The sequence below is a fragment of the Pleurodeles waltl genome, chromosome 1_2, assembly GCF_031143425.1.
Source record: "Pleurodeles waltl isolate 20211129_DDA chromosome 1_2, aPleWal1.hap1.20221129, whole genome shotgun sequence".
Taxonomy (NCBI): Eukaryota; Metazoa; Chordata; class Amphibia; order Caudata; family Salamandridae; genus Pleurodeles; species Pleurodeles waltl.
In genome coordinates this window covers 1,050,782,896-1,050,801,506 of record NC_090437.1, presented here as the reverse complement: position 1 = coordinate 1,050,801,506, position 18,611 = coordinate 1,050,782,896, and positions in this window count along the sequence as shown.

The following is an 18,611-nucleotide window of genomic DNA, read 5'->3' as shown; positions in this document are numbered from 1 at the left end:
GTGGGACACGTCACCCTTTTAGTGTGACTGGCGTGAATCCAGTTGGGAACTTCCGCACACTTCACAGCGGTGGTAGTTTTCAGAATCACTTGAAAAGGTCCTTTCCAATGGGGTTCCAAACACGACTTTCTCACGTGCTTCTTTACCACAACCCAGTCACTCGCTTTCAGGGCGTGTCCTGGACTTTGGATCTGTGGCAAGGTGGTTGCCTCTACCTGGTGAGAAAAAGAGCGGACCACATCAGCCAGACCTTTGCAGTAGTCCAATACCATATCATCTGTTATATTTACAAGGCATTCACAGGAACTGCTGGAAGTCTCATGGCTCTGCCCATGGGTATTTCATGTGGCGATAGTCCAGTTTTTCTATCAGGTGTGTTTCTCATTGACATTAACACCAAAGGCCATGTGTCAGGCCATTTCAAGTTTCTGGATGCGCATATTTTCGCCATTCTTGATTTCAGCGTGCCATTCATTTGCTCCGCTAGTCCTGATGCTTCAGGGCGGTAGCTACAATGCAATTTTTGTTCAATGTTCAGTGCTGCACATAGCAATTTCATTACTTAGTTATTGAAGTGACTTCCCCTATCTGATTCTAAAGAGATCGGAAATCAGAAACGTGGTATTAGTTCTCTCAAGAGTAGTTTTGCAACTGTGAGACTGTCATTTCTGCGTGTAGGGTATGCTTCAATCCAGTGACTAAAAATACACACAATCACCAACACATATTTCAAGCTTGCATGCATAGGCATCTCAATGAAATCCATTTGCATCCTGCTGAACGGCCCACCTGCTCTTCCAATGTAGCTCAAATTTACTACGGTTCCCTTCCCTGCGTTAATTTGTTGGCAAATGACGCAACGATGGCAAACTGCTTCAGCAACTTGGCGAAATTTGGGATTAAACCAATCAATTTTGAATAATCTAATCATGGCATCTCTTCCAATGTGTGCTTGTCCATGATATAACCTAGCTATTTGCTTCAAAAGACTGTCTGGCAAAACTAATCTCCCTTCATGTGAAACCCACAAATCATCTGTTTTTTTTACGCATTGTAATTTACTCCATGAGAGTTTTTCATCTTTACTAACATTATTTTGTAGGAATTTCAATTCTTCTATTGTGTCTACAACTTTTAGAGCAAAGGCTTCACTTGGTTCAAGTTCTGGCTCACTTATTCCATTCGTCTCTGAGCAATATGCAGTTCAATGCGCAAAACCTTGCGACTTGATCTGCATATCCATTTCCCAAAGAAACAAAGGCCCGTATTTATACTTTTTGACGCTAAACTGCGCTAACGCAGTTTAGCGTCAAAAAATTTTGCGCCGGCTAACGCCATTCTGAAGCACCATGCGGGCACCGTATTTATTGAATGGCGTTAGCCGGCGCAAGCAGACCGCCGCTGCCTGGTGTGCGTGGAAAAAAAACACGTACACCAGGCAGCGCCGGCGTAGGGAAAAATGGCGTTAGGGCGTCTTAAAAATGGCGCAAGTCAGGTTGACGCCAAAAAAAACGTCTTAACCCGATTTGCGCCATTTTAAACGACGCCCAGACGCCATTTACATGACTCCTGTCTTAGTAAAGACAGGAGTCATGCCCCCTTGCCCAATGGCCATGCCCAGGGGACTTCTGTCCCCTGGGCATGGTCATTGGGCATTGTGGCATGTAGGGGGGCAAAAATCAGGCCCCCCTATGCCAAAAAAAAATAAAAAAAAATAAAAAATGTATACTTACCTGAACTTACCTGAATGTCCCTGGGATGGGTCCCTCCATCCTTGGTTGTCCTCCTGGGGTGGGCAAGGGTGGCAGGGGGAGTCCCTGGGGGCATGGGAGGGCAGCTGTGGGCTCATTTTGAGCCCACAGGTCCCTTAACGCCTGCCCTGACCCAGACGTTAAAAAGTGGCGCAAATGCGGGGTTTTCTGCCCCGCCAACTCCCGGGCGTGATTTTTGCCCGGGAGTATAAATACGACGCATTTGCGTCGCAGTCATTTTTTGGGACGGGAACGCCTACCTTGCATCTCATTAACGCAAGGAAGGCGTTCACGCTAAAAAATGACGCACTTTACTCATACTTTGGCGCTAGACGCGTCTAGCGCCAAAGTATAAATATGGCGTTAGTTTTGCGCCGAATTTGCGTCGAAAAAAACGACGCTAATTCGGCGCAAACGGAGTATAAATATGCCCCAAAGTCTTGTGATTTCGAGTGTGAACTGCATTTTACCACTGCTACTTCTCCTGGTAACTGAATAGCATGTAACAATTCTCTTATTCTTTCACCATTTTTCACTGGTGATCCAGAAGAGGTCATAAAGCCTCTTTGTGACCACAATTGTCCAAAATCATGCACTATTCCAAATCCGTACTGACTGTCAGTGTAAATAGTGACTTTCAATAATGCGGAAAGTTGGCAAGCTCTAGTAAGGGCTACTAGTTCCACAACTTGTGCAGAATAAATTCCTTGAAGCCAAGATGCTTCTAGAACACCAGTTATTGTACATACAGCATATCCTGCTTTCAATATTCCTAGTGCATCTCTTAAACATGAGCCATCAACAAAAATAATCTGATAATTTTCTTCCAATCGAGTATCTTTGATATCAGGTCTTGGTTTAGTACAATATTCAGTCACTTGAAGACAGTCATGCTCGATATCATTGGCGTTTTCAATTTCAACATTTTCACTGGGAAACAAAGTTGCTGGGTAGCACGCAACTTTAAGATAAGTGTATTAGTCATTCTACTGGAAAAATACAGCCTTTTAAAGGTTTAAAACACGTCTTTGTTAATACAAGTGAAAGCTACGCAGTTAAAATTGAGACCAGGCGACTAGGCCAAAGCCTCTGCTAAATTTAAGCTAAGCATATAACAGTTTAACGAGAAAATCATAGAATATAGCTTCAATTATGACGCATTCATACATTTGTCGATTTTCATGATTAATTAAGCTTGTTCATACTAATGGCGAACTACTTCATGGGCACATTTTTCAACATACATTATTTTACATTAATCACATTGTCTTATACAGTCTTGTTACATGATATATGAATGTTTGTTAGTCTTTCTTTTTCCTGCTTCATCACTCTACTGCCTGTTAGCTGTGGTTTGATCTGCCTTCTACTCCTATGGGCCTGCAGCCACTGCCCACCTGCCTGCATGTGCTGAAGCCTAATTCGAGAGCGAGCAGCTTAGGCAGGAGGCTCCCACCACTGGATACATCTAAGAGTGTCAGTAAGCGCATTTGAAAGCGCAGCGGGCACTAAACTCTCAGTGGTCACCTGTTGGGCAGGGGTTGGTCATTATTAGGATGGTGCGGCTTGCTTTTGGCCGGCCTGCTTACGCCATTTTTACCATTCTCCATTACCTCCCCTGTACCTTTGTGCTTACCAGTATTCCTGTTGCTACAATTGCAGAGTTTACGGCTGTGATTTAAACAGTTCCTTCATAGTTCTTATACAGCTCACAACTTGGCAGGGATGAGAAAAAGCATGCAGAAGCATGTGGGTTAAGTGTCAGGATCCAAGGGCCCGATGTATCATGCCTTTTTGCAGTCGCAAAAGGCGAAAATCAATGTTAGCGAACGCAAAATCGCCAGGTACGATGTACAATCAATATTTTGCAAGACGGTATGCAGATACCAACTTGCGAAATAGGGCTTTGCGACTCGCAATTAGGAAGGGGCGTCCCTTCCTAATTGCGAGTCAGAGTGCTATGTATGATTGTTTTGTAACCATAAATGCCGCTGTAAAACACTCGCAGTTAACTCTAATTTCAAATTGGTGTCAATGCATTTGCAAATGGGAACGAGTCCCGACGGGACACCTTCCCCTTTGTGAATGCATGCAAAAATATTTTTTCAGAGCAGGCAGTATTCTGCCTATTTTGAAACAATGAAAAGAAAACTTTGTATTTAATTTTTTTCTGCACAAAGTGTATGTGTGGGGTAATATTTGATTTCATAGGAGGATGTGTGTTGTAAACTTTTTATAGCTCAGTTCATTTTCATGTTTTGCATTGCTAAATTAACAGTAGTATTTTCCTCAGTGTTACCACCATGCCTCCTTTTTCCGGCCAGTGTGTGTGTGTGTGAGTGTGTGTGTATGTATGTGCATGTGTGTGTGTGTGGGTGTGTTTTGTCATTGGCTACCATTTGTCTTTGTTCTCCATTGTTAGACCTGAAAGCCTTAGGGTGGTCACACCCCTACTTTTGGCCTGTCTCCCTCCATCTTTCTGATCCTGTTTTTGTTGATTTTAGAACTCTGCGCACTTTACCACTGCTGAACAGTGCTAAAGTGCTTGTGCTCTCTCCCCTAAACATGGTAACATTGGCTCCTACCCAATTGGCATATTTAATTTACCTTTAAGTCCCTAGTAAAGTGCACTAGATGTGCCCAGGGCCTGAAATTAAATGCTACTCGTGGGCCTGCAGCACTGATTGTGCCACCCACATAAGTAGCCCCTTAACCATGCCTCAGGCCTGCCATTTGCAAGGCCTGTGTGTGCAGTTTCTCTGCCACTTTGACTTAGCATTTAAAACTACTTGCAAAGCCCAAAACTCTCCTTTTCTACATATGCCACCCCTAAGGTAGGTCCTAGCTAACCCATAGAGCATGGAGCTATGTAAGCAAAGGCAGGACATGTACCCAGGTGTTTTACATGTCCTGGCAGTGAAAAACTCACAAAGTCATTTTTCACTACCGTCAGGCATACTCCTCTCATAGACCAACATTAGAAATGCCCTTACATACTTTTAAGTGGTAAATTCTGATCTGAAAGAAGTGACTTTGGCCCTCATTATGATATTGGCGGGCGGCATCCGGCACCTGCCAAGTTGTATCCGCCGCACGCCGCCAATGCGGCCGCACTCCTGCGGTGGCCATTTGGAGATCACCGCTGGGCCGGCGGGCGGAAACCTGGTTTCCGCCCGCCGGCCCAGCGGGGATGTAGGCCGCAACACGGAAGCTGACTCCAAATGGCTTCAAAACCACTTTTTGAAGTTTCCCCCACTTCAAAGGCATTTTTGGGTAAATATACTGGGTCTGTGACTCTCCAAAATCAAATACTTCTGGACGTGCAATTGACCTGCAGTTGGACTCTGTAGGAGGCTGGCCGGGTTTGTAGTATGTACCAAAGGTAGTTAGCTACATCTTATACCAGGTCAAGTTATCCCTTGTTAGTGAAATGTAGTCAGTGTCTAGAAGCCAGGCTCTCTAGGGTTAGTGTGGGCGAGCAGCCAAGGCCTAATAAGGAGTCATGCAAAGCTCATGCAGTACAACTGCAGTCATACGGCACATGAAACAAATGAAAGAAAATACTCAGTGTTACAAAAATAAAGTACTTTATTTTGGTGACAGAAATGCCAAAAATACCTTAGAGACTATACTCTTTTAGGAGGGAAGTAATATGTACAGTATGTACACTAGAATGCAGTAATAGCTGTAAAAACAATTAGAAACCAGTGCAACTAGTGAAAATCACAATAGGTAGAAATGGGCCTAGAGGAAACACAAACCATATACCAAAATAGTGGAATGCGAAAGTCGGTTTCCCACCTAGGCAAGTGTAGTGTATAGAGGGGCACTGGGAGTGTAAGAAAACACCAAAGGTAAGTAATAGAACCCATCCCAGAGCCCAGGAAAGCAGGAGTAAAGCATAGTGAGTTTCCTAGAACACACAAGAACATGTGATAGAAGATTATGCAAGAACCAAATAGACTGCAATACACCAATGATGGACTCCTGAACCTGAAGAACTGTGGAAGAACAGGACCAAGTCCAAGAAGCACTAAAGAATCCAGGGAGAACAGGAGCCCTTGCTAACCCAGATGAAGCTGCAAAAGAAGAACCAACGGTGAAGAAGAACAGTCAGTACAGCACCCAAGAAGATGGATGCAGGTTCCTGGTTGGTGCAGATGATGTCTGATGCTGGATTTCGCCAACAAACATTGACACATGCAAAGCATGCTGTTAGCAGAAAATGCGGCTGCCCGGGACCAGGAGGGACCTGCTGGCCTCTACCCAGAGGGGGAGTTAAAGGGGGTTCCCAGCAACTCAGAGATGCCTCAGAAGACCAGGCAGCACACACAGGAGTCCCACAGCATGGGGACAAAGAAGTAAAAAGGAGGCCCATGCAGCACAAACTGATCCCACGCCGCCAGATAACCACTCAGGAAGCTGTACATCACAGGACATTGTGCGGGGGGCCGGAGCTGCACGATGCATGAGGAACTTAGTGGAAGGATGCCAACAAGACTTGGCAACTGCAAAACACATGGTGCAGAGGAGTACTGTCTTGCATGGGGAGGAAAGCTTTTACCGTCACCAAAGTTGGGCTGCTGGACCAAAAGATCATCGGGACCACTTCAGTCCACCACCAGTGTTGTTTGATCCATGCACTTCTTCAGGAGAGGGGACCCAAGCCACCGGCTGTCGCTGCAGAGGGGTGCCTGCTGAAGAAGGGAAGTGACTCCTTCACTCCAAGGGAGATTCCTTTGTTCTCCTGGTGCAGGCTGAAGACATGCAGTCTTCGGAGGATGCATGACCTGGAAACAGTTGCAGTTGCTGGAAGGAGCTGAAGATGCAATGTTGCAGAAGTCGTCTTTGCTTCTTTGTTGCAGCATGTAGTGTTCCTGGAGGGTCCAGTTCCAGTTTCTTCGGTAGAAGATGAAGTAAAGGATGCAGAGGATTCCTGCTGGAGTCTTGCAATCCCAATCTGAGGACATCCCCAGAGAAGAGACCTTAAATAGCCCTGAAAGGTGGATTGGTCATTTACACAGGTAAGCACCTCTCAGGGGAGGGCTCTGACGTCACCTGCTGGCACTGGCCACTCAGATGCTCCCAGAGTGCCCAACCACCTTGGAATCCAAGATGGCAAAACCCAGGGACACTCTGGAGGAGCTCTCGGTCCCACACGTGGGGTGGTGATGGACAGGGGAGTGGTCACTCCCCTATCCTTTTTTCCAGTTTTGCACCAGAGCAGGGACTGTGGGTCCCTTAACCTGTGTAGACTGGAATATGCAAAGAGGGCACCCTTCAAAGCATTTCCAAAGGCTCTGGGAGGATACCTATCCCATGCCTGTAACACCTATTTCCAAAGAGAGAGGGTATAACACCCCTCTCCCAAAGGAAATGCTTTGTTCTGCCTTCCAGGGCTCCAGCTGATTGAGCAACAGGAGGGCAGAAACCTGTCTGTGTGGTGGCAGCAGCTGGGTCTGCTTGGAAAACCTCAGAAGGCTGGTATGGCAGTACAGTTGGTCCACTGTGGAGCCCCAAAAGTGCATGGATTATGCAACCAATGCTAGAATCAGCATTGGGGTATAACTCCAACATGTTAGACACCTTACACGCCATATTCGGAGTTACCATTGTGAAGTTGGACATAGGTATTGACCTATGTCCAGCGCACACATAAAATGGCGTCCCCGCACTCACGAAGTGTGGGAAAATGGTCCTGGACAATGAGGGGGCACCTCTGCTAGTACAGTGGTGCCCTAACACACAGGTACTTGCACCCAGCCTTCAGAGTTGAAAGGCCTGGTATGAGGACTTATAAGTGACCTGGTGCAGTGCAAATGCTGTGAAATGGTGCATGCACCATTTCACACATGCTGCAATGGCAGTCCAGCGCATCAGAAAATCAATGCACCACTTCAGAAATTGATGCAGCATCTGTCTCTTGGCAAGGAAATCGCTGCATTGCCTGCCAGATAGATGCAGTGCCTGTCTTGTAGACAGAAAATCGACACAGCTCTGGTTGCCTCTTCTCAGCACATCTGGATTTCTCACTCACATCCCTTGGTGTCAAATTATCCTGGCACCTCAGTGAGCAACCAAGGCAGTGTGCCCAAAAATCGTCACATCACTTTGCAGCGTAGAAATAAACAACATATCACCTTTCCCACTCCAGAAAATTAACACATTGCTTTATTTTTCAATGAATCTCCTACTCTGAGGCCCCTCTGCATCATTACTTTTGATACACACCAGGTACTGTGTGTTACAAAGATATAACCACTGACTCTTGTGGATTAACACTGAACTCAAACTTTTGAAAGTGATATATTGTCTTATACCTATTGCATCCCTATTGTTGTGCTCTTAATTTCTTTAGATATAGATTGTCTTTTTTTCTAAATTGGTGTGGTGCAATTTTGTGCTGTTTTCACTGTGTTAGTATATGAGTTATTGCTCAAATACTTTACACATTGCCTTGTAAATGAAGCCTGCCAGATTTGTGGCAAGCTACCAGAGGGTGAACGCAGGATAATTTAGTTTGTGGTATGCCTTCCCCTGGCTAGGATTGTGGTCCCTGTAGGAAAGTACTATCTTGCCTGGCATGTTACCCCCATTTTTACTGAATGTATGTTTGTTTTTGCATGTGTCACTGGATCCTGCTATCCAGGACTCCAGCGCTCACAAAGTATGCCCTGTATATGTTCCCTGTGTGGTGCCTAACTGTATCACTGAGGCTCTGCTAATCAGAACCTTAGTGTTTATGCTCTCTCTGCTTTTAAAATTGTCACTGCAGGCTAGTGACTAATTTTACCAATTCTGATTGGCACACTGGAACACCCTTATAATTCCCTAGTATATGGTACCTAGGTACCCAGGGTATTGTGGTTCCAGGAGATCTCTATGGGCTGCAGCATTTCCTTTGCCACCCATAGGGAGCTCAGACAATTCTTACATAGGACTGCCACTGCACTTAAGCAACTTATAAGCCACCTATATGTCTAACCTTCACTTAGTGAAGGTTAGGTGCAAAGTTACTTAGTTTGAGGGCACCCTGGCACTAGCCAAGGTGCCCCACATTGTTCAGGGCAATTTCCCGGGACTTTGTGAGTGCGGGGACACCATTACACGTGTGCACTACATATAGGTCAATACATATATGTAGCGTCACAATGGTAACTCCAAACATGGCCATGTAACATGTCTAGAATCATGGAATTGTCACCCCAATACCATTCTGGTATTGGGGAGACAATTCCATGCATCCCCGGGCTCCAGCATAGAACCCGGGTACTGCCAAACAAACTTTCTGGGGTTTTCTCTGCAGCTACCGCTGCTGCCAACCCTCAGACAGGTTTCTGCCCCCCTGGGGCCTGGGCAGCCCAGTCCCAGGAAGGCAGAACAAAGGATTTCCTCTGAGAGAGGGTGTTACCCCCTCTCCCTTTGGAAATAGGAGTGAAGGGCCTGAGAGGAGTAGCCTCTCCTGGCCTCTGGAAATGCTTTGAAGGGCACAGATGGTGCCCTCCTTGCATAAGCCAGTCTACACCAGTTCAGCGATCCCCCCCAGCCCTGCTCTGGTGCAAAACTGGACAAAGTAAAGGGGAGTGACCACTTCCCTGACCAGCACCTCCTAAGGGGAGGTGCCCAGAGCTCCTCCAGTGTGTCCCAGACCTCTGCCATCTTGGATGCAGAGGTGTAAGGGCCCAATAGACATGTCTGAGTGGCCAGTGCCAGCAGGTGACGTCAGAGACCCTCCGGATAGGTGCTTACCTTTCTCTGTAGCCAAACCTCCTCTGAGGACTATTTAGGGTCTCAGCTGTGGGTATCTCACCAGATTATAAATGCAAGAACTCACCAGAGTTGCTCTGCACTTCCCTCTTCGACTTCTGCCAAGAATCGACCGCTGACTGCTCCAGAATGCCTGCAAAACTGCAACAAAGTAGCAAGAAGACTACCAGCAACATTGTAGCGCCTCATCCTGCCGGCTTTCTCGACTGTTTCCTGGTGGTGCATGCTCTGAGGGCTGTATGCCTTTACCCTGCACTAGAAGCCAAGAAGAAATCTCCTCTGGGTCGATGGAATCTTCCCCCTGCCAGCGCAGGCACCAAACATCTGCATCACTGATCCTCTGGGTCCCCTCTCATCTTGACAAGCGTGGTCCCTGGAACACAGGAGCTGGATCCAAGTGTCCACGACAGTCCAGTGGCACTTCTGTCCAAATTTGGTGGAGGTAAATCCTTGCCTCCACATGCCAGATAGTAATCCTGTGTACTGCGTGAACTGCAGCTGCTAGGGCTTCTGTGCACTTTTGCAAGACTTCCTTCGTGCACAGCCTAGCCCAGGTCAACAGCACTCCGTCCTGCATTGCCCAGCTTGCTGAGTTGGACTCTGACTTCTTGGGACTCCCTTTTGTTGTGCTGAGTCAACCGTTGTGCTCAGATCTTCTGAATGCCTGTTCAGGTGCTTCTGCAGGTGCTGCCTGCTTTTGCGTGGCTCTCCGTGTTGCTGAGTGCCCCCTCTGTCTTCTCCTCCAAGGGGCAACCTCCTGGGCCCTGGCAGCACCCAAAACTTTCAACCACAACTCTTGCAGCTACCAAGGCTTGTTTGCAGTCTTTCTGTGTGAAAACAACTCTGCATCCTCCAGCACGCCGTGGGACATCTTCTGACAAAAGGAGATGTTCCTGGCACCTTCCGTTGCTGCAGAATCTTTGGCTTCTTCCACCCAGTGGCAGCCATTTTGCACCTTCATCTGGGGTTTAGTGGGCTCCTGCCCCCCCTGAACACTTGCGTGACTCTTGGACTTGGTCCCATTCCTTTGCAGGTCCTCAGGTCTAGGAATCTGTCTTCAGTGCTTTGCAGTCAGTTGTCTTTGCAGAATCCCCTATCTCGACTTTACTGTCTTTCTGGGGTAGTAGGGTAACTTTACTCCTACTTTTTAGGGTCTTGGGGTGGGGTATCTTGGACACCCTTAGTGTTTTCATACACTCCCAACGACCATCTACACACTACACTAAGCCTGGGGTCCAGTCGTGGTTTGCATTCCACTTTTGGAGTATATGGTTTATGTTGCCCCAGGACTATTGTCTCCTATTGCATTCTATTGTGTTCTACAGTGTTTGCACTACTTTTCCAACTGTTTTACTTACCTGATTTTGGTTTGTGTGTATAATTTGTGTATTTTACTTACCTCCTAAGGGAGTATATCCTCTGAGATACTTTTGGCATATTGTCACTAAAATAAAGTACCTTTATTTTTAGTAACTCTGAGTATTGTGTTTGTTATGATATAGTGCTATATGATATAAGTGGTATAGTAGGAGCTTTGCATGTCTCCTAGTTCAGCCTAAGCTGCTCTGCTATAGCTACCTCTATCAGCCTAAGCTGCTAGAACACTACTAATCTACTAATAAGGGATAACTGGACCTGGCATAAGGTGTAAGTACCACAAGGTACCCACTATAAGCCAGGCCAGCCTCGTACAGGGTGCACACCCAGGCAGATGACATTTGTCAAGTGTTTTGTAGTACAGGGACTGACATGACTACAACTCTCAGGGGTCATTGTTCCTGTAACTACAAACACTACCACAGTGGTCACAAGCTACAATACATCTGTCAATTGAAGTACTCACCTTGGAGGAGAACATTTATAAAGTATGTGTGGTAGAGAGAGGGACCTGATTGCTACTCACAGGAGACCCTGTTGCTGTAACTCCAAACATCAGCACAGTGGGCACATGCCCCAATACATCTGTTTCTCAATTATCAATTGAAGTGGAATCCTCTAGGGACGTAACGTGTATAGTGTGTGTAGTAGTGAGAGTGACATGACTGCAACCCCCAGAGGCACTGTTTCAGCAACTCCAAATACATGCACATTAGTCACTTTTCCAAATGCCATTGTTTTGTAACTCACAAATGAAGTGTACTCACCTGGAATGATAACATTTGTTAAGTGTGGGAAGTAGAGGGAATAATCTGACTACAACTCAAAGGAGGTACTGTTTCTATGACTCAAAACACCGGAATTGTGTTCACTTGTCAAAAGACCCCTGTTTGGTAAATCTTTGTCAAATGTGGGAGGTAGAATGAGTGACATGACTAGTAAGGTCAGGAAGGCCATGTGTCTGTAAATCCAACCACCAGCCCAGTGTTCTCCTATCCAAATACGATTGTTGGATAACTTTCAGTTGAAGTGTACCCACCCGGGAAGATAACTTTTGCATAGTGTTTGTAGTAGAGAGAGAGACATGAATGCAATTCCTAGCAGGCCTTGTGTCTGTAACTCCAAACAACAGCACAGGGTTTACTTGCCCAAATACACCTTTTTTCCATCTCTCCAATGCTCTTCACTCACCTGGGAGTATTCAATGTGTCAAGTGTTGAAAAGTAGAGGGAGTGACATGACTACATCTCCCAGTTTGCCCTCCAAACAGCAGCCGAGTGGTCACTTGCCCATATGAACCTGTTTCTGTACTCCCAAAGGAAGTTTGCTCACCTGTGGGGGGAGGGGACATTTGTATAGTGTGTGTAGTACAGGGGGTGACATGACTGTGAAGGCCAAGAGGCTTTTTTACTGTTTCTCCACTCAACAGCCCAGTGTCTTCGTTTCCAAAGACCCCTGTTTTGTAACTCACACATGAAGTGTACTAACCTGGGTGGACAATATTTGTATAGTGTGTGTAGTACAGGGAGTTATATGACTGAAGCTCCCAGGAGATTCTTTTTCTGTCACTCTAACCACCAGTCTGGTGTTCTCTTCTCGAAATACCCTTGTTTAGTAACTCACAAATAAAGTTGACCCACCTGTGAGGATAACATTTGTCAAGTATGAGTAGTAGAGGAAGTATCATGACTGAAACTCTCAGGAGGCACTATCTCTAACTCCAAACACCAGACCAATAGTCACTTGTCCAAATACCCTTGCTTGCTAACTCTCAATTGAAATGTACTCACCTGAGAGTGACCAGGATACAGATCATGCTTAACTCAGAGATGTGTCTGGCTACTTAGCTTCATCTTGATCTGCTAAACAAATATGAAACTATTGAGCGCAGGAAGGACAGCTTACCCAGTTGCAAAACAATGAACCCTAAGGCCTCAAGATATGTAAACAGAATCTTATTGGCAGCAGACACATTTACACTGCACTGACCATATGACTCCAGTCACATATTCAGAAGACCCCTGGATCTGCCTGCTATACAATAAACTACGCCTCAAATTGGCCAAAGCCAAGTCTTGCATAGCCACTGTTGGCAAGATGTAATTCTCAGCACATCCTCCCACGTGCTCCTAATCTGCACATTTCAGCTGTTGCTTCAGTCAAAAAGATCTGGCATGGGCCACATATGTCACATCAATACAACCAATACAATGGGTACTTGCCACAATTGGATTAGCTGCAACTTAACTTTGTACAAGGTCTATGCTTACTGTAACACTAAAGAGTTTAGTTAGCTATCAGAATACAACCAGTAACATTGTATGTTTCACATCAACAGGTCAGCTGCCACTGGGCACCATGAGGCCACAGAAGAGACTGCCACTACCCCCTTGGATGAAGCCCTCAGTGAAGAAGACACTCCTAGAATTCTGGAGGTGGACGAATGTTCTCGCCCATCTGGGCAACTTGGTTAGACACCAACCTTGAGTCTCACTGTGGCCACATCAACACCTCCCAGCCCAGTTGCTCAACATCACAGGCAGCCAGTCGCTCCCAACTTGTGTATCGAGCACAGTGTCTAGCATCTTGTGCCCCCCAGTCCTGGATCCTGAGTTTAGGGCAACACTTTGGACAGTGAGGTTCCAGGACCCAGTTGGAGAGGGAACCCTGTGTCAAGGGTACAGGCCCTTGTGGGTAGGGTGCGTGGGGGATGCTGTGGGCCAGCAGGGTGAGGCCACTGGGGCTAATCTTGGCCAGGACACTATCAGCCATGTCTTGGGGGGGTCTATCAGAAGTCCCAAGAGGTGATGCACCAGGTCTTGATCGAACTCTGGGAAATCAAGGACTTGTGAGAACAGATGGAAGCATTCAATATCAACAGGACCTCCCTAACAGGAGTACAGAGGCTAAGCAGGGGTTTTCAAAACCAATCCTCCCTATCATCAACAGCAGGCCCATCAAAATCAGTGCCAGCCACTGGAAGGGAGGCCCTGCCAGAGGATGAACCAGGCCCAGGCACCCATGCCTCTGCAGCAGCAGATCTCACCCACCCCCCACGCAAGCAGGGACATTCAGCAAAAAATCCAGGACGTGCAGATGACAAGACATCTATCACTGCCAGCAAGTGACCTCTTCCTAAAGAACCTTCTTTGTGTGCCACACATTCACTCTTTTGACTGATTCTCAACCACCTACCATTTCCAATGGAGGAGTACTCTAGGTTTTGGACTCCCAATGGTGTGGCATCTACTTCAATGAATTCATTCACCATGACTGACCCCTTTACTTTACATTTTTGTTCCTTTCTGTCCAAAATGTATTTTCTGCATCAGCATTGTAATAAATTCACCCACCACAAACTCATTGTCTGTTTGCCTAATTTCCACATGTTGCTATGTAGAGATGTAAGACCATGCAAACCATATGATGAAGAAAGAAACTATTTGTGCATGGAGGGATAGGTTGCAGGTACACAGTGTCCTGCTCAGGACAGTAACCATTACACACCATCACATTAGTACAAGTGTCTGGTCAAACTAAAAATTGTATTCCAGTGGACAACACATATGTGGTCATTATGACAATAATGGTTGCTGTTAAATTGGCAGTAATACCGCCAACAGGCTGGCAGCAATTGCTGATAAATTATGCCCATGGTGGTGATAACTCCCATAGACAGTCAATGTACCACACCAACCACCAGGTTGTTAAAACCACTGACCATGGCGGCAGAAGCCAAGGTACCACCCATCATATTGTGACACAGCAAACTACCACGGTTTCCGGGGCAGTACCAATGCTGTCAAAAGCCTGGCCGAAACACTGCACACAAGACGAAAGACTCACCATCAGAGACACAGAGAAGATCAATGCCGCCATGGAACCAGAACTTCAAGTCTTCTAGATGCTTTTCTATGCCATGCTCCATCTGGAACACCAACACCGATGAAGATGGCGACAGGGAGGGAGGAAAAGGAGAGTGACACACACACACAACACACACCATTCACACACACCATCACACCATACACACAACCAGCTACAGAGGAAAATCAATGTCACAGGACCGACATCATAATAATGCAAATACAACATATAGGTATAACTGATATTGTGATTTGATGCCAACAGCCACCATATTGTCCATGTGATAAAAGAAATTAGAGTAAATGTTCAGGAAGGGCTAGTGGCCAGTACAAAAGGCCAACATGGCCACAGGGCACAGTGCAAGCCCCTACTTGTTTCCTGGAACTTTACGTACTCCACTGTGCAGGGGCATCATGTTGGAAAAGGGCAGGCACCTCAGGGGAAAGGTGGGTGGGGGGTACCTCAGCTGAAGTGGGGAACTTGCCCACTGGTTCTGGAGGGGTCTCCATACCCATTTTCTTTTGCTGGGGAGTGCAAGGGCATAATCTCTGAGGTGGGGAACTTGCCCACTGGTTCTGGAGGGGGCTCCATGCCCATTTCCCTTTGCTGGGGAGTGCATGGTCACAGTCCCTGAGGTGGGGAACTTTCCCACTGGTTCTTGAGGGGGCTCCATTCCCATTTACCTTTGCTGGGGAGTGCAAGGTCACAATCTCTGAGGTGGGGAACTTGCCCACTGGTTCTGGAGGGGGCTCCATGCCCATTTTCCTTTGCTGGGGAGTGCAGGGCACAGTGCCTGAGGTGGGGAACTTGCCCGCTGTTTATGGAGGGTGCTCCTTTTACAACAGTCCCAGGAGGGTGGGCTACATGCCATCTGCTGGAGGTGAGGGCAGATGTGTCCCAGCTGGAGGTGAAGGATGCTGTGCCCTAGCTGGAGGTGAAGGCTCCTTGCCCACTGCTGTTGAAGGTGTAACCCTGCCAGCCTCTGCTGGAGGTGAGGGTTTCTTGCCCACTGCTGTTGGAGGGGGCCTCTTGCCTCTCTTAGTTGGTGGAGTGGTAACCTTCCCTTTCCTGGGAGGTAGAGTCGGATTCTTCCCTTTCCTGGGTGATGGAGTGGGATCCTTCCCTTTCTTGGGTGGTGGAGTGGGATCCTTCCCTTTCCTGCATCCATGACTAGGAATTGCCTCCACTGTCCCCATGGACTGTTTGGCTGAGGTGCTGGGCTGGGTTGTTGGGACTCTGCTCTTATGGGCAGGACATGGGGTTGGAGGGTGAGGGAAGAGGTCAAGTTGGGCAAGGAAAAGCTTTTTAGGGAAGGTGGGGCGGGATGAGGGATGGGATGGGAGTGGAGGTTGAGGGAGTGGTTGTTGGAGGTGTACGTCTGCTGGACTTGGGTGCAGGTACATGGGCAGTGTGCTGATGTGAGGTGAATGGCTGTTGGGAGTCTGATTTTGTGTGTTTGGATCTCTTAGAAGGGGTAAACAGGGTGGGAGAGGACAGAGGGGATGCGTGGATGGATGTTGTGGAGGTGTCTACAAGAGAGGTGTATGTGCTGCTTGGTGTGGTGATGGTGGTGGTAGCAGTTGATGCAGTGCATGCAGGTGTGAGTGTCGATGTGACTGTGAGGGAGGAGGAGGGGGGGCAGTGGAGGCAGTGGATGTTGTTGTGTGTGCAATTGTCTGTTGTTTGTGTCAGTGCTTGTGGCCTGAAGTGTGCTGCCTGTATTTGTCTGTGCCACTCTTGTGATGTTTTGTGTGCATGCTTGTCTGAATGGGTACATGGGATGGGTTGGGGTTGAGGAGACTGGGACTGGAAAGTGGTAGTTGGAGTAGGGACGGTAGGGTCAAGGATGATGGCTGTCATCAGAGAGGAGGCCAGAGCCTGAAACCAGAGTCACCTGCAAATACTCAAGGGATACCTGTTAGCCACACACTCACCCTTAGGGCCAAACCCACACCCATATACCTACATCAACTGGATGTGGACCATGGGCTCACCTATTAGCCACACATTGTGCCTCTGGAGTTGAGACATCACATATGGAATGCTGCTATTCCTCATGATAAAGGCGTCATGCACAGAGCCAGGATACTTGGCATTGCCATGGGAGATGTACTGGTCTGCCAAACACACCATCTACACATTCAGAGAGTGAAAGCTTTTCCTATTTTTGAATACTTTTTCATTTCTCTGGGGAGGGGGGGGACAAATGCAATATGTGTACCATCAATGGTCCCAATAATGTTGGGGATATGTCCCAGTGCATAAAAGTCAGCCTTTCCTGTGGCTAAATCCTCCACCTGGGGAAATACGATAAAGCTACGCATATGTTTCAGCAGGGCAGACAACACTCGTGTCAGCACGTTTGAGAACATTGGCTGAGACATCCCTGATGCCCTGGCCACTGTCGCTTGGAAGGAACCACTTGCCAGTAAATGAAGCAGTGACAGGACCTGCACTAGATGGGGGATACCTGGGGCTGGCAGATAGTTGAAATCAGGTCTGGCTCCAATTGGGCACACAGCTCTTGGATTGTGGCCCCATCAAGTCTGTAGGTCAGGATAATGTGCCTGTCCTCCATTGTCGCCAGGTCCACCAGGGGTCTGTACACAGGGGATGTCTCCATCTCCTATTCATCCTCAGCGGTTAAACTCTAGGGTGAAAAACGGTGATTAGAGGGTCATATTCACACATATGTCAATATTAATATGCATTTCTTCATTTACAGAAACAGTATGTGAACTCGAAAGTTAGTTGATGTGCCAATCTCTGCTGTGACGAAGTTAGGTACCATGGCCTGTGCCCCCCTAAAATGGCGGCTGCCTGACCTGTGAGGAGGGACAAGTGGAAATTAGGTAATTCTGCCATTTTCTATCTGTTCACTCACTGTCTACCTGACCTTCAACAGGAGAGGACCTACACTGCAAGTGCTGCTGTGACCTGTGTCTGGAAGCAATAAGGGCTCGAGTGTCTAGGGAAAGGGCCACCGCCTTCACTTCGGACGAGTTGGAAAGACTGGTGGATGGGGTCCTACCCCAGTACACTTTACTCTATGGTCCTCCAGACAAACAGGTGAGTAAACTGTGAGCATGATGCGTGGCCCATGAGTGTATGGAATGCTGCCAATGGGCAGCCGTCCGAAGCTGCAGGTGAATGTCTGGAGGCTATCACCACAACTGCGAGCACCACCACCTGCACCACAGCAAGCACCACCACCTGCCCTGCCGCCAGCAGCACCAAAGCCAGCAGCAGCAGCCCCAGTGGGCAGCCGTCCGAGGCTGTAGGTGAAGTCCTGGAGGCTACCACCACTACTGCCTGCAACGCCACGTGCAGGGCAACTGGCATACACTGAGCAGCCGTCACCGCCGGAGAGCAGTATGTAGTGGTGACCTCATTGGCTGCAGTGTGTCCTGGCCCCTGCAAATGTTGTTGTTGTGACACCCAGGTGAGAGACTGTGACCTTGCACTCCAAAACATCTGCATCACAGGGTGCAATACCCCCTCCATTACCAGTGGAAGAAGGCATCCACTCAGCCCCTCCTTGCCAGGACGAAGCAGACTGGGCACAAGGCCCCCTCTAGAACCAGTGGAAGAAGGCATCCACTCTGCCCCTCCTTGCCAGGATGAAGCAGACTGAGCACAAGGGCTCCTTCAGAACCAGTGGAAGAAGGCATGCACTCAGCACCTCCTTGCCAGGATGAAGCAGACTGGGCATAAGGCCACCTCCAGAACCAGTGGAGAAGCCATCCACTCCAGAGACTGTGGCTTTGCACTTCCGAGGACCAGGCAGCGGGCAAACCACCCACTTGAGAGACTGTGGCTTTGCACTCCCCAGGACCAAGCAGTGGGCAA